Raw genomic sequence first — 21,539 nt, 5'->3', positions numbered from 1 at the left:
GGTAGCTAGGGGTATAGAACTCAACTATTTCAAGAGTAATTCACTGGTCACAGAATCTATATCTTCTAGGAATTTATTAGGAATGGAAAATCTCAGAACCAAGAATAAATATTTTAAAAAATGCATTCAAATGTGCAGGTTGGCTCTTATGCTCATTGTATTTTGAGAAGCTCGAGTTTCATGAAAAACAGCTAGTTGTTATTTAAGATGGGTGAGCACTACCTTTAGATACTATCCCCTATGTATTTGTATGTAATTGAAATGTATTATGTTATAAAATATTTTCTGGGGAAAAAAAAGCAAATGAAAGAGAAGGGTGATAAGAGTGCCAATAGCTCAAAAGTAGACCTTCTGTTTCCCTTGTCACCTCACTTTCCCTAACTTAGCTCCCAGGCTGGTCCACACCATATTCCCTAACTGCCCTTGAGGTGTCCTCATGGGGCAGGTTTCAAACACTGTGAAGTTCAGAGCTATTTCTATTGAGTTCCAGATACTAAACCCCAACATTCACAGATAGTCCTCACAGGAGGAAAGCTTTCTCTGCTTCCAGACCCCAAATTGCTTCTCTGCAGACTGCATTTGAGGCTCTCCAGGGAGGCTGAGTGGGTGGTAATGCCCTCTGCCAGGTACGATTGGTACAACTCTTGAGGAGAGTGAAGTTTTCCAACTGGTTCCTTGCCATGACACAGTTGCACTTGTTACAAAGATTATGTTATTCGGTGGTTTTCAAAAATATTTTAGTACCATTATGAAAGCAACAAAGGGGAGTGGAGAAGGAAGAACTCTGGACACATGAATGGAGTGTTGCATTTTCTGTTGGTCAAGTATAAAATAAGAGTGAGATTTGGGGGATCAGCTAGACTAGAGGAGAGCCTAGAAAATGATCATTTTGTCTGTGTTTTCCCTCTTCTACTAGGGGAGTTTCTTTTAACACAGAGATGCATGTTCACCATGGTTTAAAAAAATCTACACAACTTACTACGTTTACACATTGACCCAACTCATTTTCAGTCTCCTTTTGTTTTTTTCTAACTTATACAAATAATTGCCAAGTAATTCAGAATGAAAGGTCTCTTGGGAATCACTCTGCCCCAAAATTTTATAACTAAAGCATTTAGTATTAGGCGAATTCTATTCTGTACTTGAAAACAGCAATAGTGTTCTTTTAAATATTTGGAACAAAGTAAATTTCAGTAGTAATCAAGTATGTGCAAAAGAAAATAATAATATGTCAAATAATGTGTCACCTTCACCTCTACACTGATGAGTGCTACACAGGGATGAGGAAAAGCCAGCACACTCCAGTGGTTCTGTTAAGAAAGTAATGGGGGAATCTTACTAGACAAAAATCAGCATTATGGATCAGTAGTAGTAGTATAAGAATTCATGCTTTCAAACTGTGGTGCGGGAGAAGACTCTTGAGAGTCCCTTGAACTGCAAGGACATCAAGTCAGTCAGTCTTATAGGAAATCAACCCTGAATGTTCACTGGAAGCACTGACACTGAAGCTGAAGCTCCAATACTTTGGCCACCTGATGCAAAGAGCCAACTCATTGGAAAAGACCCTGATGCTGGGAAAGAGTGGAGGCAGAAGGAGAAGGGGACAACAGAGGATGAGATGGTTAGATAGCATCACCGACTCAATGGACATGAATTTGAGCAAACTCCAGGTGATAGTGGAGGACCAAGGAGCCTGGCTTGCTACGGTCCATGAGGGTTGTAAAGAGTCAGACCTGACTTAGCGGCTGAACAATAACAACAATCAGTAGCCTTAAAAACAAACAAACAAACAGATTTATTGAAGTGTAACTAACATAAAATAAATGGCTCATATTTTAAATATATCATTTGTGGCCCAGCTGGTAAAGAATCTGCCTGCAATGCAGGAGACCTGGGTTCAATCCCTGGGTTGGGAAGATCCCCTGGAGAAGGGAAAGACTACCCATTCCAGAATTTCACAGACTGTATAGTCCAGGGGGTCCCAAAGAGTCAGACACAACTGAGCAACTTTCATATATCATATAACATATGTTTATGCTGATACCACTGAAACCATCATCCTTATCAAAATAATAAGCATATTCAGCATGCCTCAAAATCCCTCATACCCCTTAGTGACCCCACTTTGATGATCATCCTTGACACTTCCTATGTCCACAAACATGACCCAGTATATGATTGGAATGAAATCATACAGAGTACATTCTTTTGTCTAGCCTCTTTCATTTAGCATAATTATTTTAATATTTATCTATGTTGTAGCACGTATCCATAGTTCATTCTATTTGAACGATGACTAACTGCTATGGACTAAATGTTTGTGTCTCCCCTGTCTACCACTTCACATATTGAAGTCCTGATGTGACTGTGATGGTATTTGGAGGTGAGGCATTTGGGAGGTAACTGAGACATGATAGAGGAGCCTTCATGATGGGATTAGCAGCCTTGTAAGAAGAGGAAGAAGCTCAGCCCTCTCTCTCCACCCAGAGGGGATACAATGAGAAGATGGGTCTGAAAACCAAGGATTGTATCTTTGATAAGAACACAGCTATGTGGGTGCACTGGCAGCCTCCAGATCTCTGTAAAATAAATATTTCTTAAAACCACTCCCCCCCCCCCAAATCTATGGTATTCTCTTACAGTAGCCCTAACTAAGACACTAGGATTCCACTGTATAGAATAAAGATAAATAAACACAGTTTGTTTATCTATGTGCCCATAGATAGAAATTTGGGCAGTTTCAGGGTATTTGGCTATTACAAACACAGCTCTACGAATGTGCGTGTACCAGGCTTTGTGTGGACATATGCTTTTTTTTTCTCCCTGGGCAAAAACCTAGGCTGGATAATATGATAGGAAGAGCTTTTTAAGAAACATTGCCAAGCTTTTGCATGATAATTGTACTATTTACATTCTCACCAACTATGTATGAGAATTCTAATTCTTCAACACCCTGGTCATAACTTGGTTTTAACAGTCTTTTTATTTTTTGCCATTCTAATGAATGTGTAGTGGTATCTTGTGGTTTTTGTTTGCATTTCTTTAAATATTTTTGATGTTGAGCCTCTTTCCTTTCATTTGCCATCTTTATATCTTTTACTGGTAAATAGACAATTCAAATCTTTTGCCCTCTTTTAAAAAATTTTTTGAATTTTTTAATCATTACGATTTTACAGATTTTTGTATATTCTTGGCATAAGTCCTTCTGTTATATGATTTGCAATTATTTTCTCACAATCTGCAGCATGTCTTTCACACCTAATAATATCTTACAGAGAACAGAAGCTTTTAATTTTTATGAAGTCCATTTAATCAATTTGTTCTTTTATGAATCATTCTTTTTGGTATCTCATCAAAGAAGGAAATTTTAAAGTTTTAGGTATACATTTAAGTCTACAGTCCATTTTAAGTGTGTGTGTGCATGTGTGTATTTCAAGGTATGGCTCAAGTTCACTTATTATAAAAACCATTATACTAGAATCATCTGTGAAAATATTTTTTACCACTGAATTGCATTGAGAAAAACAGTTGTTCACATAACCATGTATGTGTGGGTCTATGTATGTGTCCTCTCTTCTGTTTCATCATTTTGATTTCTGTAACTATATGAGTCTTGAAATCAGGTAGTGTTAATCTTCCCATTTTGTTCTCCCTCTTCAAAATTGTTCTAGCTCTTCTAAGTACTTTGCATTTCCATATGAATTTCACATGAATCAGTTTTTCAATATCTATAGAGAGTCAGCAGAAGTTTGATTGGGATTGCATTGACTCTATATAAATCTATATATAGTAATGTGGGGATAATTGGCATCTTATCGATACTGAATCTTCTCCCCATAAACATACAATGGCTCATGCAGCTTGCTGTATTATGAGGAATAAAGTTCTTTGTCTCTGACTGAGGAATTTTGTATCTTCTGCCAGCAGCCATGAAACTGTGGAAGGCTAACTTATGAACTTGCAAATAAAGTAACAGCTCAAACCATTCCTAATTCTTGATGACTATTTCTGAGGCTCTTCATTCCTTTATGTAGATCCAGGTTTTCATCTGGTATCATTTCCCTTCTGCCTGAAGGACTTCCTTTTAAGATTTCTTGGAGTGTGGGACTGTATGTGATAGATTCTTCCAGCCTCTGTAGGTTTGGGAAATTATTTTTTTCTGCCTTCCTGAAGGTTATGTTTGCTGAGTATAGATTCTACAGATGCAATTTTCTTTCTTCTTTTTATTTCAGCACTTTAAGAGCATTCTTCCACTATCCTCTTATCTGTATTGATTCCTATGAGGCATCTGTTAACAGTATTTTTTCTATGTGTAATACGGCTGCTTTTAAGATTTTTCTCTTTATAATTGGTTATGAGCAATTTGATTATGATACATCCTGATGTTCTTTTAATTATGATTTTTGTGTTTGGATTCAGCTTCTTGCATGCATGCATGTGTGCTCAGTCACTTCAGTAGTGTCCAACTCTGTGACTTTATGGACTGTAGTCTGCTTGTCCATGGGATTCTCCAGGCAAGAATACTGGAGTGGGTTGCCATGCCCTCCTCCAAGGGATCTTCCCAACCCAGAGATCAAACCCACATTTCCTGCATTGGCAGGTGGGTTCTTTACCCACCAAGCCACTGGGGAAGCCCAGTTTCTTGCATATACAGGTTTATAATTTCCATAAAATTTGTAATTTTTGAATCATTATTTTTCATTTATTTTTACTTTCCTCCACTCCAATTTCCCTTTCCTATGTGGACTCTAACTATGTATCAATAACCTCAGATATGCAGATGACACCACCCTCATGGCAGAAATCAAAGAAGAATTAAAGAGCCTCTTGATGAATGTGAAAGAGGAGAGTGAAAAAGTTGGCTTAAAGCTCAACTTTCAAAAAACTAAGGTCAGGGCATCTGGTCCCATCACTTCACGGCAAATAGATGGGGAAACAGTGAAAACAGTGGTTGACTTTATTTTGGGGGGCTCCAAAATCACTGCAGATGGTGATTGCTGTCATGAAATTAAAAGATGCTTACTCCTTGGAAGGAAAGTTATGACCAACCCAGACAGCATATTAAAAAGCAGAGACATTACTTTGCCAACAAAGGTCCAGCTAGTCAAGGCTATGGTTTTTCCAGTAGTCATGTATGGATGTGAGAGTTGGACTGTAAAGAAAGTTGAGCATCAAAGAATTGATGCTTTTGAACTGTGGTGTTGGAGAAGACTCTTGAGAGTCCCTTGGACTGCAAGGAGATCTAAAGGAGCTCAGTCCTGGGTGTTCATTGGAAGGACTGATGTTGAAGCTGAAGCTCCAATACTTTGGCCATCTGATGTGAAGAACTGATTCCTTGGAAAAGACCCTGATGCTGGGAAAGATTGAAGGTGCGAGGCGAAGGGGACGACAGAGGATGAGATGGTTGGATGGAATCACTGACTCAATGGACATGGGTTTGAGTAAACTCCGGGAGTTGGTGATGGACAGGTAGGCCTGGCGTGCTGCAGTCCATGGGGTCGCAAAGAGTCGGACATGACTGAGAGACTGAACTGAACCGAACTATGTATACATTAATCCTCTAGAGTTAACCCACAGCTCACAGCTTCTCTTTTCATTTTTCTTTTCCAAATTATTTTATTTTGGCTAATTTCTATTATTATGACTTCAAGGTAACTAATCTTTTCTTCTATGGTGTGTAATCTGTCATTAACCTTATTCAGTATTCAGTGTATTTTTCGTCTTATACAATTGTAGTTTCCATTTGCAGAGCTTTCAGTCTTTTTTTTTTTTTTAACATCTTAGATGTCTTGGTTTAATTTTGGACATCTGGAATTAGGACCAGGACCAGGGTGAGACATAAGACATGTCTGGGACACAATTTTAGGAAGGCACTCACCCTCAGGGATACGCAAGTGCTAAACTCACTCTATTTGGAAAACCATCATAATAATTATTTTAATGTCCTTATCTGTGGATTCTCCTGTTTGTCTCAGCTCTGTGTCTGTTTTAATTGACTGATTGAATGATTAATCAATTTCCCCTTTATAGGTCATAAAAAAATCTGTAAGGAGGTATAGCAAAATCTGTCTCTCTCTTTTGAGCAGTCACATTTCTTAATCTCATTTGTTTATACTTTCTATCTTATTTAAGTAAGTAAAGTAAGTAAAGTCGTTCAGTCGTGTCTGACTCTTTGCGACCCTGTGGATGGTAGCCTACCAGGCTCCACCATCCATGGGATTTTCCAGGCAAGAATACTGGAGTGGGTTGCCATTTCCTTCTCCAGGGGATCTTCCTGACCTAGGGATTGAAACCAGGTCTCTGGCATTGCAGGCAGACGCTTTACCGTCTGAGCCACCAGGGAAGCCCGATATTTAATCAGTCACATATTTCTTATGTAGTTGTATATCATGCAATATCTGCTAAAATTTAATTTTGAAAAAAATGTCTTAAACTTACAGAGAAATCATAAAAATAATACAATATACTCCAAAATAACCTTCACCTTAATTTCCAATCTTTAAATTTTTTCCACAGAAAGTAAGTTGCAAATGTAATTGTGAACTTATTTTAATCATAATGGCATGTATAAAAACAATAATATATCAAATGTCTATGATCATGGCCCCCAAAGCATGGACTACTGCCCTCATCTATACCACTTATTAATACTACAGATTCTTTCTACTGACCAAAAAATATCTAAGGTGAAGTGTGGACTGATGAAAGTAACCTCATCACTATTATTCAGGGAAAAACAGCATTACTGCTGGTATAAGTTAGAACACACTATCAAACACAAATGAGAGCATAACTCTTGTAGATAAAAATAGTCCTTGTTTGTTCCTTTGGCAAGGTCTATGCGATCAATCTGTTTGCTTCCATCTGTAACTTCATGTGTTTCCTTTATCATAGTGTCAATTCCTCTTCAAACAGCATACGGCCTTGGGAATGTGGGGTTAAGACAGGGAGAAAAGGACCAAAGGGTCCATAAAGACCAAAATATTTAAACTGGACGTCGTCAGGGTATTTCCCCAGTTGGAAATGACTAATGGAGAGGAAAGATGTAGGAGCTGGAACTCCTCCCCAGTCCAATTTCATAAGAACAATTGAGCAGATTTAGAGTCTTCTGATATTTTTTTCTTGAAGCCTTGAATCCTGAAGCTTTTGTTCAGCATCAGGGAAGGTAGCCTTAGAATGTCACTTGCAGTTGATGCCTGGGGCCTCTGTTACACCCCCTCAGCCTTGCTCTTCCATTTCAGTGCAGCCGCAGTAGACAGTCCTCTTTGCTCATCAACTCACCTTAGTGTCAGCCCCCAAGCAAACAGACGTCTTCCTGCATTCTGAGCTGTGTGTATCCTTCTTGGACATGGCAGGACAGGAAAACAATACGAAACAGGGCGTGGCCAACATGAAAACATGGAGCAAGAATCTGAGAGAGTTCGTTTCCAGGCCACAACCCTCCATGGGACTGGGTGGATTAACACTCCCGTGTCTCAGCTTTCAAGGAGGCATTGTGCATATCCAGTGAGCCTGACCCACGCCAGCAATCTTTCTGGCTCTTCTCTGTTCCCTCATCCCTCCTTCCTGGGATAAACTACCAGCATCCTAAGCTTTGTTTCTCACTCTGTTTTTGGAAATCTAAATTAAAACACCGTTCACTCCTTTGATATAGTTAATGCCTAGTTTACTAAAGGCAGCTGGATTTAACTCTGCTTGTTTTACCAAACGCCCACAAGAGCAAGGGTGATGGCTATTTTATCTACCATTTTATCCCCAGAGCTCAGCATAATCACTTGAGCAAAGAAATTCCTGGCTAAAAAATTAAATTAGTTAAAATGAAGCAAAAGAAAATTCATTTTTATTCATAATTTTTAAAGATAACACTAACCCCCTCTTAGAATGGCATAAATGTCAGTCAAGAATCCAGCTTCCGTTTTGCTGTTGAATATGATCACGAAATAGAAAAAATTTCTGAGTTGAAGAAATGGTTCTTTAAACTGAACCAAGTAGTATCTTTAAGGGAAGGTGATTATATTTGTAAAGACATCTTAATGGACCCTTAATTGCTTCCTTACTTTCCCTACTGCCTGAATATTTAGCATGTAGAGTTAGCATGTTTACACAGACATCTCACATATATTTAAAAATATATCGATAGGGATGTAGTTTGTTCTGTCTCCTTTTCACACCATAAAAATATAAAACAGTATGTTTCCATTTTGGTCAAGACAAGATAATTTTGCTACACCAATTAGGTGGCTGGTTCATTAGGTACTTTTCAAACTTAACATGAAAGTAACTATGAGCTAGTTAATGCCCAGGCAACATCATTTTTCCATGTCTAACCTAGTTTCCCCCAAACTCTGATGAAGGCATTATTTCCTCCAACGTTTCTTACTCTCTTTCATTTAAAATGTCTTTTGTATTCCTTGTTGCTTCCCGTTTGGTCTGAGAATCATAGGAATCCTACAGATTCTTTTCTTTTCTCAAGTGTCAGGAGGCTAGAGATTCAGACCTGTTTATTTTTCATTGACCTTAGAAATTAAAACTTTTGTGTAACTTTTCCTGTAAAATGATGGGGACCTTCCTAACCAGATGAAATCTCAACAAAGATTAGCAATTTTAGTTCAATCTCTTTCTCCTGCTCTATCAGTGATTATGTGCCCATGTACGTGTGTGTGTGTGCGCGCCTGTGTGTTTGAGTCAGGGCATGTGGGTTAGAGCAGCCCTAGCCGCCAAGTTAGACATCTTTTAGAATCTCTGAAACACTTTACCTAGCATCTCTCACCCTGCTTCTGATGCCCTGCAAGGATGCCCACAGTCCAACAACTGCCTTCTGAGTTTTACATTTAGTTGTAGAAACTCCTGATGATCTGGACTTTTTAACTGCTCAGACAACTGGTTACAATTCTGATCTTCAGGTAAACTCTGTGCTTTGAGTTTATTATCTATTTTTACGCCTTATTTTTTTAATCATCATGTTTCATATTCATACCTGCCTGTGGTTAATCTTATCCAATATTTTTCTCATTGTATTTTTTCTTATACTTTTTGATAAGCAGTACATGAGACATCACCACAGTCTTTTTTCCAAGAGGATTCTCATCACCTAGAAAAGTCTCTTTTATGTATTACAGATGGGTCCTGTCACTCATTCCAGGCAATATACAAACTCAGATTTCTAAGGAATAAATTATAAATTGTTTTAGTATGTCACATGTCTCCCATGTGATAGTAGTGATTACTTGCCATTAATTCATTCTTTCATTTATTCAACCAGTATGTATTGAGCGCCTCATTCTGGGAGAAGTCAGATATTCTTTAAATAGCTTGGAAATTAATGTGCATATTGAATGAACTCTGGCAGTCACCTCAATTTTGTGTGACATCAACTTGATTAAAGTAAAATTTGACTTGGTAGCACAAGGGTTCAATTTGAAAACTCTTAGATAGTGGCTAGATTTTAAAAATCACTTTAAAAAGTACTTGGTGTCTATTGGAAAAAGGCACTTTGAGAGAATGATATTGAGAAATCATGAGAAGGCCAGGGGAAGGCTGAGGTCAGGATGAGGCAAGATGGCGCAGTGCTTGAGTAGCAATGGTTGAGAGATTGTGAGTAGGATGGAACTGTGATGCCATAGATACATGTTGAAGAGGAAGCCACAGCAAACGCTCCAAAGTGTGTTTGGAAACCTTGTTCATTCAAGGTCCAGGTTAAACAGCATTTATCCAAGAAAAGGGACTGTAACTTCTGATCATAGATTTTTTTTACTAGAAATACACTAAGAATTCACCACTTTTTCAGTGTTTATTTCTGAGGAGATATTCTATTTCCCCGCCAAAGTTTGCTTGCTCCAGTTTTTCCACTCAAGAAGTGAGGTTAAAAGGCTATGTCTTCAACCCAGAGTCCCATTTTCACATTGCTCTGAGTGTCTCCAGCTACCCGAGGTACTAAACTTTTCTCATAATTAGAATGGGCTCTGCCCATACTTGGACATGTGAGCAATTCTGTCTTCTAAGTTATTTATGTTTGTAGTTGTATCCAAAATGTTGTGCTATGTTTAATAACAAAAATGTGGGTATAAACATATAAATATTAAGAACAGAAAAACAGGAATGACAAAAGGACAGAATATTTTTTCAACTTGGTGCCATAAATAAGTGACCCATTGAAAGTCTGAGTCCGCAGTGTGAATGACCTGTAGGAACTGGATGGAACAGAGTTGTGGGAAGGATGAACTCCAAGCAACTCAAGGAAGGTGACATCCACAGAGAACCCAAGAGACCATGAAAATGTTTGATTTGGAAGAAGCAGCTACGAGGGCGCACATGTGTTCAGTTGCATCCAACTCTGGGACCCCAGGACTGTAACCCCCAGGCTCCTCTGTCCATGGGATTCTCCAGGCAAGGATACTGGAGTGGGTTGCCATGCCCTCCTCCAGGGGATCTTCCAAACCCAGGGATCGAACCCAATCTCCTGTATCGGCAGGCAGATTCTTCGCCACTGTGCCACCTGAGGCAAAAAAATTAACTCAGGATTTTCAGTGACTTCCTAAAAGCAGGAGAAAACTTTTGTTTTCTATTCCTTCTTTTGAGAGTCAGCAAACTTGAGGAAATTAATCACTGTGAATGTAAAACAAGTGAGAGGTGAGAAGTTAGACTTATGTGCTAAATTAAACGCAGCAACATTCCATCATTTTTTTCTTTCACTTACTGTTTCTTTTGACCTAAGTGGCTTAATTTGCACACAATATCCACTCTTTGCAAAAGGCCTTGGTGTAATAGGAGGTCAAAAACATTTGGTATGAAATTAATTAACTACCTTCTAAGCAAGTTCCCCAAAGCATCAGTTTTGCCTTAGGATAGGGTCTGAGAAGGTTTGAAGTGGAAATGTTCCTTACAAGAGAAAAAGAATATTGGAAAAGAAATTAAAACCAAGGGGGAGTGGAAAGAGTTTCAGCACAGATGGCCTGGTTTGTGATGGGAAAAGAGGTCAGGTGTAATATAGCATTTCATTTCATTTCTAAAATGAAAAATGCCTACATATTGGCAAGAAAGTCTGGTGTTCTGATTCAGCCAAGGAGGTCATGTCAAAACTTTATCTTTTAAGGAAATAGATCATGTAATTGGTTGCTTGAGAGTAATTGAAAGTTGGCACAATTGGAGAGCCATTTCCCCTGAAGACTTGCTCCTCCTAAATTGAGCAAATGTCAGAAGCAGACATTAAAAGGGTAATGTTTGTCTTCTGATTCTCAAAGACTTTATTGTGTGTGTTTCCTGTGGACTTGTGTACATGAACTTTCCTAGCCTTGTGTAAACGGTTCATACCAGGCTGCCTCTGACCACTGATCCCTTAAATGGAAGCAGCATTTCAGAAACGATTAGTGGGCTTGAAATAGAAGGAATGGTTACAACACTGATTCGTAACTCTTTCAGACCCAATGCCCTCTTTTCAAAACAAGCATGTTTTGTTTATTAGTGTTGGATTTTCACTAATTTTTTAAAAGCAGAAACATGAAATATAACACAAATAAATAACTTAATTGCTTTAAACCTCCCTTTTTCTTTGTGTAAGAAAATTATATCCATCTATAGGTGGCTGAAGTTATCCATCACAGTTGTTTTTTAAAAATAATATTTGCATTGACAGAATTTTGAGCTTTCTAGAAAAATATCACTATGACTTAACAATGTTTGGGGGAAGGATGAAAGGATTGTTTGGTGATTTTTGGCTTCTGGATTTTCTTTTTAAAATATTAAATTAGAGTTTTCTGTCGTGGTCTAGTGGCTAAGACTGCACTTCCAATGCAGGGGCCTGGGTTTGATCCTTGGTCCGGGAACTAGATTCCATTTGCCTTAACAAATAGTTGGCATGCTACCACGAAGATTGACGATCCTGGGTGCGGAAACTAAAACTTGGCCCAGGTGAGTAAATAAATAGAAACATTTAAAAAAGTTAAAAATCCAATTAAAACATGTGCAGGGTTTGAAACATTCAAGTACTGCTAAAAAGTTTTCCTCATAAGCGAAATTCAGTTCAGTCACTCAGTTGTGTCAGATTCTTTGCAATCCCATGGACTGCAGCACACCAGGCTTCCCTGTCCACCACCAACTCCTGGAGCTTGCTCAGACTCATGTCCATTGAGTGGGTGATGCCATTCAACCATCTCATCCTCTATTGTCCCGTTCTCCTGCCTTCAATCTTTCCCAGCATCAAGGTCTTTCCCAATGAGTTAGTTCTTCATATCAGGTGGCCAAAGTATTGGAGCTTCAGCTTCAGCATCAGTCCTTCCAACATATTCGGGACTGATTTCCCTTAGGATGGACTGGTTGGATCTCCTTGCAGTCCAAGGGACTCTCAAGAGTCTTCTCCAACATCACAGTTCAAAAGTATCAATTCTTTGGCACTCAGCTTTCTTTATAGTCCAACTCTCACATCCATACATGACTACTGGAAAAACCATAGCATTGACTAAATGGACCTTTGTTGGCAAAATAATGTCTCACCTTTTTAATATGCTGTCTAGGTTGGTCACAGATTTTCTTCCAAGGAGCAAGTATCTTTTAATTTCATGGCTGCAGTCACCATCTGCAGTGATTTTGGAGTCCAAGAAAATAAAGTCTCTCACTGTTTCCATTGTTTTCCCATCTATTTGCCATGAAGTGATAGGACTGGCTGCCATGATCTTAGTTTTCTGAATGTTGAGCTTTAAGCCAACTTTTTCACTCTCCTCTTTCAGTTTCATCAAGAGGCTCTTTAGCTCCTCTTTGCTTTCTGCCATAAGGGTGGTGTCATGGTGGTAAGCAGCATGGCCATACTGTATCTTCCAGCCCCCGATACCTGCTTCTTAGAACTCTCATTGACTTTTATCCTCTATAGTTTTAAATAACAGGTTTGCACTGCTTTTTATTTTCTTAAGCTTTATTGATATATAGTTGATATTAACATTGTAATAGATTTAAAGCATACATCAAAATGAATTGATACGCATATATATTGTGAAAGGGGTCCCTCATCTAGTTAAGTAATATATCCTTCCCCTCACATTGGAGAAGGAAATGGCAACCTATTCTAGTATTCTTGCCTGGAAAATCATGTGGACAGAGGAGCCTGGTGGGTTACAGTCCATGGGTTCACAAAGAGTTGGCCACAACTGAGTGACTGAGTACACATGCACCCTTCAAACAATTACTTTTGTGTGTGTGAGAGAACATTTACGTTCTGTACTCATAGTGCATTTCTATTGTACAACACTGTATTATAGTTATGTAACTCTAGTCATCATATTATATATTAGATTTTCAGGACTTATTCATCTTAAAACCTTATTTATAAGAAAACTTGCAACTCTGTGTGATAATGGATGTTCATGAAACTTATTGTGGTGATCATTTTGTGATACAGGCACACACCAAATTATTTTGCTTTATACCTAAAACTAATACAATGTTACAAGTCAACTTCATCCATGTCAATACAAAAGATGAATAGTGTTTTATTAATTTTTAAATATTTTAATTCCCATACAATAAAATTATTAATAGCTTCTGTTTTTGTGTACAGTTCTGACTTGTAATACATGTATTGATTCACAGAAACACATCACAATGAAGTCAAACAGAAGTTCCATCACACCAAAGAATTCGCTTGTCCTGACCAGACCTTAGCCCCCACCCTAACCATTGACCTATCTGTAACTTGTCACAACAGTTTTGCCTTTTCCAGAATGGGAATGGGATATAGGATCATATAGCATGCAATCTTTATAGACTGGATTCTGTTGAGGCTCAATTCGCCCTTGCTTTTCCATGGGTCCTGTGACAAACTTTATTCCTAACTATCTTTGTGAGACTCTGTTATGATCATTTCAAGTTTGTTTGGTAAGATAGAGACGGGGGAAGATTTATTTTAGACCACTATTTTAAGGATTAGATCTTTCTATAAGCAAAAGTTGAGCAGGATTACTTGGAGCCCCTTTGTAAGATCAGGGTTTTCTAAGGTGTCATTCCTCAACTATGACAAAAACCCTCTGTTTTTGCTTAAACCTACATTTGTCTTGCATTTTGCCCATGGGTTAGGGGCTAGGGGAACTTCTTCCAACATGAAACTCATGCTGGCTGCTGCACTGTCAGAAATAAAGTCCTTTGTCTCGTATTCCTGTTTTCTGTCTCCATCTATGAAACTGACAGATTATTAGCTTGCAAGTTGAGTTAAGACCTCAGACCCTTCATGATTCTTGATGCTTCCTCCATTTAGCAAAATGCATTTTAATTCATTATGTTATTGTGTGTATCAGTAGTGTGTTCATTTCTCGGGGCTGCAGCAACAAAGTATTGGTTTAAAACAATAGAAATCCATGGTCTTCCAGTTCTCCAGGCTAGAAGTCTGAAATCAAGGCATCAAGAGGGCCTTTCTCCCTCTGAAACTTGTAGGGGAATTCTTCCCCATTCCTTCCTAGTTTCTGGTAGTTTGCCAATCATCTTTAGTGTTTCTGGCTTGCAGCTCTATTACTTCAGTCTCTGCTTTGGTTGTCATGTGGCATTCTCCTTGTGTTTCTCTGTCTTTACATGGCTATCCTGTTATATGGTCACCAATCATATTGAATTAACGGTCCATCCTATTTCAATTTGACCTCATCTTAATTAAGTACATCTGCAACAGTTCTATTCCCAAATAGGGTCACATTCTTAGGTATTGGGGATGGAAACGTCAATATAAATTTTGGGGGGTACACAATTCAACTCCATAACAAATTGCTTCCTTTTACTGCTTGCTAAGTAGCATTACACTGGGGCTTTCCTAGTGGCTCAGTCATAGAAGAATCTGCCTGCAATGAAGGAGGCATGGGTTCGATCCCTAGATAGGGAAGATCTTCTGGAGAAGAGAACGGCTACCCACTCTAGTATTCTTGCCTGGAAAATCCTTTGACCAGAGGAGCCTGGTGGGCTGCAGTCCATGGGATCGCAGAGTCGGACATGACTGAGCGACTAACAAACCCTTTTGCTTTCATTCCATTGAACTGGATGTAGCACAGTTTGTTTATCCATTTATCTGTTGAAGGACATTGGGGTTGTATAATTTGGGTGCCTATGTATGATGCTGCTATAAACATCTGTGTATAGAGTTTTGTGTGAATATTAACGTTCATTTCTTTAAAGTAAATACCTAGGAGTGGGATTGTTGGGTCATATGTTAACTTTATCTGAAACTGTTTAACTTTAAAAGAAACTGTTTTCCAACTGACTGTATCAGTTTGGATTTCCACCAGCAATGCATGAGAGTTCCAGTTGCTCTGCGTCCTCACAAGCACTTGATATTGTAATTTAAAAATTTTGCTCTGTGTATGTGTTTTGCCATTTCACATAGATATATAGTGCTTTCTCATTGTAATTTTATATTTCCCAGTGACTAATAATATTGAGCATCTTTTCATATGTTTATAATTATTTGATGTATTTGTTCAAATCTTTTGCTCATCTTTAAATTGATTAGTATGTTTGCTGTTACTTTATTAGGAAAAATTTGTATATATTTTAAATATATATGTTGCTTGATAGAGATGTAATTTGAATACACTTTTCCCAGACTATTTTTGTCCTTTCATTTTCTTAATAATGCCCATTTACAAAGCAAAAACATTTTTAAGTATGATGCAGTTCATTAATTTTTTTCTTATATAACTTGTGTTTTTGACATTGTACATGTGCAATCTTTTCCTAATATTCACCTATGCCTTCATCTAAAGATTTTATGCTTTGTGTTTTAAAATTTGAGTCTATGATCCATTTTGAGTTAATTTTTGTATAGGATGTGAGGTTGAATTCCCTGTTTTTTTTTTTCTTTTCACCAATGAAACTCCAGTTGTTCCAGTATCACTTGCTGAAAAAGTTATCCTTTCTCCATTGAACAGCTTTTCACAGTTCTCAATTGACCATTTGTGTGTGTCTATTTCTGGACTTTATTCTATTCAAAAACTTGTAAGTTTGTAATCACAGATGTAAACTATTATACATACAGTGGATAAACAGCAAGGCCCTAGTGTATAGCACAGGGAACTATACTCAATACCTGATGACAATCCATAATGGAAAAGAATATGGAAAAAATGTATATATATGTATAACTAAATCACTTTGTTGTACAGCAGAAATTAGCAAAACAGTGTAAGTCAGCTATACTTCAATTAAACAAGTTTTTTAAATAGATAAACCATTGGAAAAAAGTTACTTAAGAGACAAAAAAAAATTTTTATCCCAATTATTTATTGCTAACTTCAAAATTCACTTAGTAACTCTTCCCTCCTTGCTTCTACCAATCTTAAACTATTTTGTTAAAATTTGTCTAATTCTTATCAGGTTCCTCCATGCAAAGATTCACCTCAGCCCACAATACCCTCTTACATATTATGCTTTTGTTTGCTCCTTCTAGATTTACTCTGACCCTGCCAGGATAGTATTTACATGACCATGGTAAGAAATAAACCAAGAAGTAGTTTAAACTTTGCTTTATTTTTGTGGGGAAAGGAAATAACACCAGGAGCTGCAATAGAATTTTTTTTTATAGCTTATCAATGTTTACTCTTAATTAACTGAAAATATTTCACGAGAATCAATTTTTTAACATTTTCAGGATTCTAGATTTATTTTTAACTTATTTTTAATTGGAGGATAATTACAGTGTTGTGTTGATTTCTGCCATCCAAGTCATACATGTGATAGTCTTTTGCAACTGTGAAGACAGAAGGCAAGAGAAGGAATGTGAGAAGAAGCATAGGAAGAGCCTAGGTCCTTGATAATATTGAGCCACCAAACTAAGCCTGGAGCCATACGGTCCCTTCTGTCCATGTCACAGACTGTAAATGTGTGAAGGATTTGAGCAGTTAATCAGGTATTCGGTCACTTGTAACTGAAAAACCTCCTGATACAAAGAACTGATTTGGTTCTTCTTTCACCTATCATTCTCCTTTTGTGATCACCACCTTTACGCTTTAACCATAGAGGTTGCATGTGTGCTTAGTCACTTACTCATGTCAGACTCTTTGAGACTCCATGGATTGTAGCCTGCTAGGCTCCTCTATCCATGGAGTTCTCCAGGCCAGAATTCTGCAGTGGATAGCCATTCCCTTCTCCAGGAGGTCTTCCAAACCCAGGAATTGAACTCGGGTCTCCTGCATTGCAGGCAGATTCTTTGCCATCTGAGCCACCAGGGAAATCCTAACCATAGTGGTCAAGATATCACTGTTTTTCTGGAGCTTCTTATTGGCTCTTACTTTTTCTTCCGGGCTGGAAAGCCTTCTGATCCCCTCCCCGATCACCTCTCACCTACCAACCCATCCTCATAGTAAAAGTCCCAGCCAAATACCATTTCTTCTAGAAGGGTTTTCTGACTACATGAACCTCCCCAACTCCCACTGCACTCACACATACTTCCAAGTGCACTCACACACACACACAATCTTCATCTATAGAATATTTAAGGACCCATGTGACTCAGTATGCTGATAAATACCACATCCACAGTTAAAGTTTATTGACTGGTTATTTTGTGCCAATTACCATGAGAGCACTTTGTTTGCACTATGCTTTTTAATCTTTAAGGAAAGCTTATGAATTAATTACTCTTACTGCCTTCATCTTACCAAGAATACAGCGAGGTTTAAAGAAGTTTAGGAAGTTAATCAAGGTCACACAGGTAAGTGGTAAGTAGCAGAGCTATAAAAATTCCAACTGAGATCTAACTCCAGGCTGGAACTCATATAGAGTACATTGCACAGAAGAGAACATGTGTCACACAAAACACTGGTTTCTTTTCACTGCTTTTGTAACTTGTGAGAGGAGAGATTGTGACTTGAATTTCATTGAATGTTCCTCTCTGCTCACACCTGCCTAGCACAAAGAGCTACGCAGTAAATGGATGGGTTGATCATATCTGAGTCCTTTTCTCTGAGAGCCAGAGTTCCTGCCTGCTTATCCAAGTGACATGCCAGGCTCCAGTTGCAGCCTGACCCTTTTTATAAAAACTTCCATCTACATTAGTCTCCGGTCAGTCCTGTCAGAACTGGGAAGAGTTAATTCTCTCTAAGGTGTTAGCAGCTGACAGCGGCTTGTAGTGTTCTTTTCTTCTGTGAATCTTTTTAATAAAGGACTTTTGGAGAAAGTATTGTTGAAGTCAAAGGAATGACTTTCTCATGGTAAAACTTCAGGTACACTATGAGATTCTTAAAGATAAACCAGCTGGTGGTGATAGTGAGTGCGATTGTTATCGTACGAGGAGTGATGTGGAGGAAACATAGTCATTTCAATATGAAAGCATTTCCTTCACTTTGAGACACATGAGGTTTTTTTCATTGATTCTTCACAGAAGAGTATCCGGAATTACCACCTTGTCTCTGTCTTTTGGTAAGTCTTACAAACTTGAAAAGGCCTCCACATCCTCCCCATAACCTGTCTAGTAGTGGATGTTGAGGTTTATATAAATACTTTAAGTTTCCATATTTTCATCTAAATTAATATTCATTAAATAACTGTAAGCAAAAATTAAATTCATTATGCATAATTCTGTGCAGTAGCAACGCATGCATGCTAAGTTGCTTCACTTGTGTCCGACTTTTTGCAATTCTATAGACTATCTCTACCAAGCTCCTCTGTCCATGGGATACTCCAGGTAAGAATACTGCAGTGCGTTGCTATTTCCTTCTCCAGGGGATCTTCCCGGCCCAGGGGGTGAACCCACAACTTTTATGTCTCCTGCATTGGTAGGCAGGTTCTTTACCACAAGCACCACCTGGGAGGCAGTAGCAATGGTGAACAGTAAAATATTTGTCCATGCCAGATACTCTGTTGAATTAGAGAGGTCTGAACTTTAAGTCTTCTATACAAATAAAGTAGGACATGGTTTCTCAAACTTGTCATATCCTAAGAATTTTGGTGATGCCCATTAAAATATAGATTCCACTCCAGATCTTCAGGTTCAAGGAGAGATTTATGAGAAAGAGTGGGAAAACTGAGGTAGGGTAAGGTTTTTCACTGTCCTTTAATAAGGGTTTGCCACTTAGACTCTGGGGTAACTCGTATCTTGAGATCATGCTGAAAACATCTTTATTCTCTTTCCCTCCCTGCTATTCTTCCAAGAAATATTATGCCAGGCACTGTTACATGCTGAGAAAATACAGATAAGCAACAATTCTTGCTGAAGTGTCAGACAAAGACAATGAACAATTAGTGTATTAAATGCTAAAATAGAGGCAGTACAGGACACTATGCATTTAAGAGAGGAGGAAACACCTGGTCCAAATATTTAAGGTAAATTTGACATCCATAAAGAAGAGGTCATTCCACATAGAAGATGTATGAATAAAGACCTAGAGACTTAAGGAAACCTGGTGTTTTCTGAGCACTGTTAAATGTCTGGCATGGCTGAAGCTCAAGTTTTGGTTGGGGAAAGTGGGGGTAGAACAGGAAGAGTCAGATGGTGAACAGCCTCACGTGCTGCTTGATGTTGGACTTAGCGCTGTCAGTAATGTGGAAATGTTTGGGAAGAAACCTACATGTCCCTTGCACTTAATGTAAACTGATTTCAGAATATAACTTGATAAGAACCTCTTAAAACTGGAGTTTAAGTCAACTTTGCTTTGTGCTAACCTTATATAATAGTCTTTGAGCTTTCTAATCTAATGGAGACTCTTTTCAGCGGACATCTTATATAGAACACAAGGCACAAAACAGATTAACAGGCTGTTTTGGCTGATGCAGAAAGCTCAGCCCCATGACATTTCTGTAAACGTGAGGTTCCAAGGAACAGTCTGCAAATCAATGTTCTGTGCTCCCCAGAGACTGGATAATTAGATGGAATTGGACTCTTCCTGTTGGAAAGTAGCTTCAATATTATCTCTGAAGAGAGCGCCTTCTACTGTATCTAGCATGGCTCTCTTCATGAAGCATTGTTCAAAAGATGCTTGTGGCACTGAATGGAGTCTGCCTAGGTTTTAAACCTTCCAGCAAAGGGGAGGCTTCCACTTTCTTCTAAAGTTTACTCTCTAGTTAAGCTGCCTCATTCACTAGCAACATCTATGGTCAGTAGACATCATTCTGATTTAAGTAAGGTTTTTTGGAATAATCAACTCAATGTTAAGGCTATTATGTCTCTTTCCCTTTCCCTTTTAAGTTTCTTTAATTGTTCATTAAAATAGCCCCTCTTTCTTGCTGGGTCCCCATTTTCCCAAATGATTCCAATTTGCCAGTATTGCCTCTTGAAAATGCCATCACCAGGAATATGACCATTTCTTTGGCCACTTTTTGTCTCCCATTGTAGAAGGAAATGGCAACCCACTCCAGTATTCTTGCCTGGAGAATTCCATGGGTAGAGGCACCTGCCTAGCTACAGTTCATAGCATCACAAAGAGTTGGACATGACTGAGTGACTTTCACTTTTCGCTTTTGCCTCCCATTACTAGGTATGCATTTATAAAAAAATAAATTTATCATGAAAGGACCTCACCAGGGGCTTTTGTGGTTGGCATTACCTCAAAATTTATACAAAAGGAATAAAGATGAAACAGCAAGTAAAAATGGCATTACAAAGCAGCTCAGCCTTAAGCCAGACACTGTCTTACTGTCTTAGTAAGACAGAATGCTAGCATTTAACATTGTAACGAAAACTGATAGATTTCGTTCAAGATTGTCAGGCTTCCCTGGTGGTTCAGTACTACAGAATCCACCTGCCAATGCAGGAGATGTGGGTTCAATCCCTGGGTTGGGAAGATGCTCTGGAAAAGGGAATGGCAACCCACTTCAGTGTTTTTGCTTGGGAAAACAGTCCATGGGGCTGAAAAAGTTTGGACACGACTTAGCGACTAAATAACAAGACTGCCAGGCATTTGTGTGTGGAAAAAATATGAGCCTAGAACAATCCAAGGAACACAGCAGAGGCTATTTTCTGTGGCATGAATAAAGTTGAAGGCTACCTACAATAGGAAAAGGACATACGTTAGTCTGGGTATTGCAGATTTGTCTGGCTCAAGGGGCTTCCAGTCTTGAAACAAATGTAGGCAGGTAGGACAAGCTTCAAGGTCCCTGCTTCTCAGCAGTGTGACAAGAGGGATCCAGTACATGGGAGACATTGAACTAGTCAAGGTCAAGTGTGAGACGTTTAAGTCATCCCATGGCACGGTCCCCCCTGTGGTGCTGGCTTCAAGTTCGGGCCCGAGTTTCTAGGCAGAAAGAGGGATGTGTCCACAGGTTTATAATTTCACATAAATGTGGTGGGGGAGAGAAGGGAAGAAATGTATCAGGACAAGATCCTTCTTGGGGATTCAGCATCAGCACGACACTCTCTAGGCTGTTAGCACAAGATGCGTCCCCTCTGACATGCTGTTCTTGGGAACCCACAGTCGACGTCTGGAGAGGCTCCTCCCTTCGTCACTTTGCTCCTCAAATAAGTTTAGTGTCTGAAGATTTTTCTTTCTTTTCTTCAAAAAATATTTTAAAAGTCTATGAAAGTGAAGTGAAAGAAGAAGTGAAAGTTGCTCAGTCTGACTCTTTGCGGCCCCGTGGACTAT

The sequence above is a fragment of the Muntiacus reevesi genome, chromosome 16, assembly GCF_963930625.1.
Source record: "Muntiacus reevesi chromosome 16, mMunRee1.1, whole genome shotgun sequence".
NCBI lineage: Eukaryota > Metazoa > Chordata > Mammalia > Artiodactyla > Cervidae > Muntiacus > Muntiacus reevesi.
The sequence above is the reverse complement of the archived record's forward strand: the minus strand, read 5'-3'. Positions refer to the sequence as shown.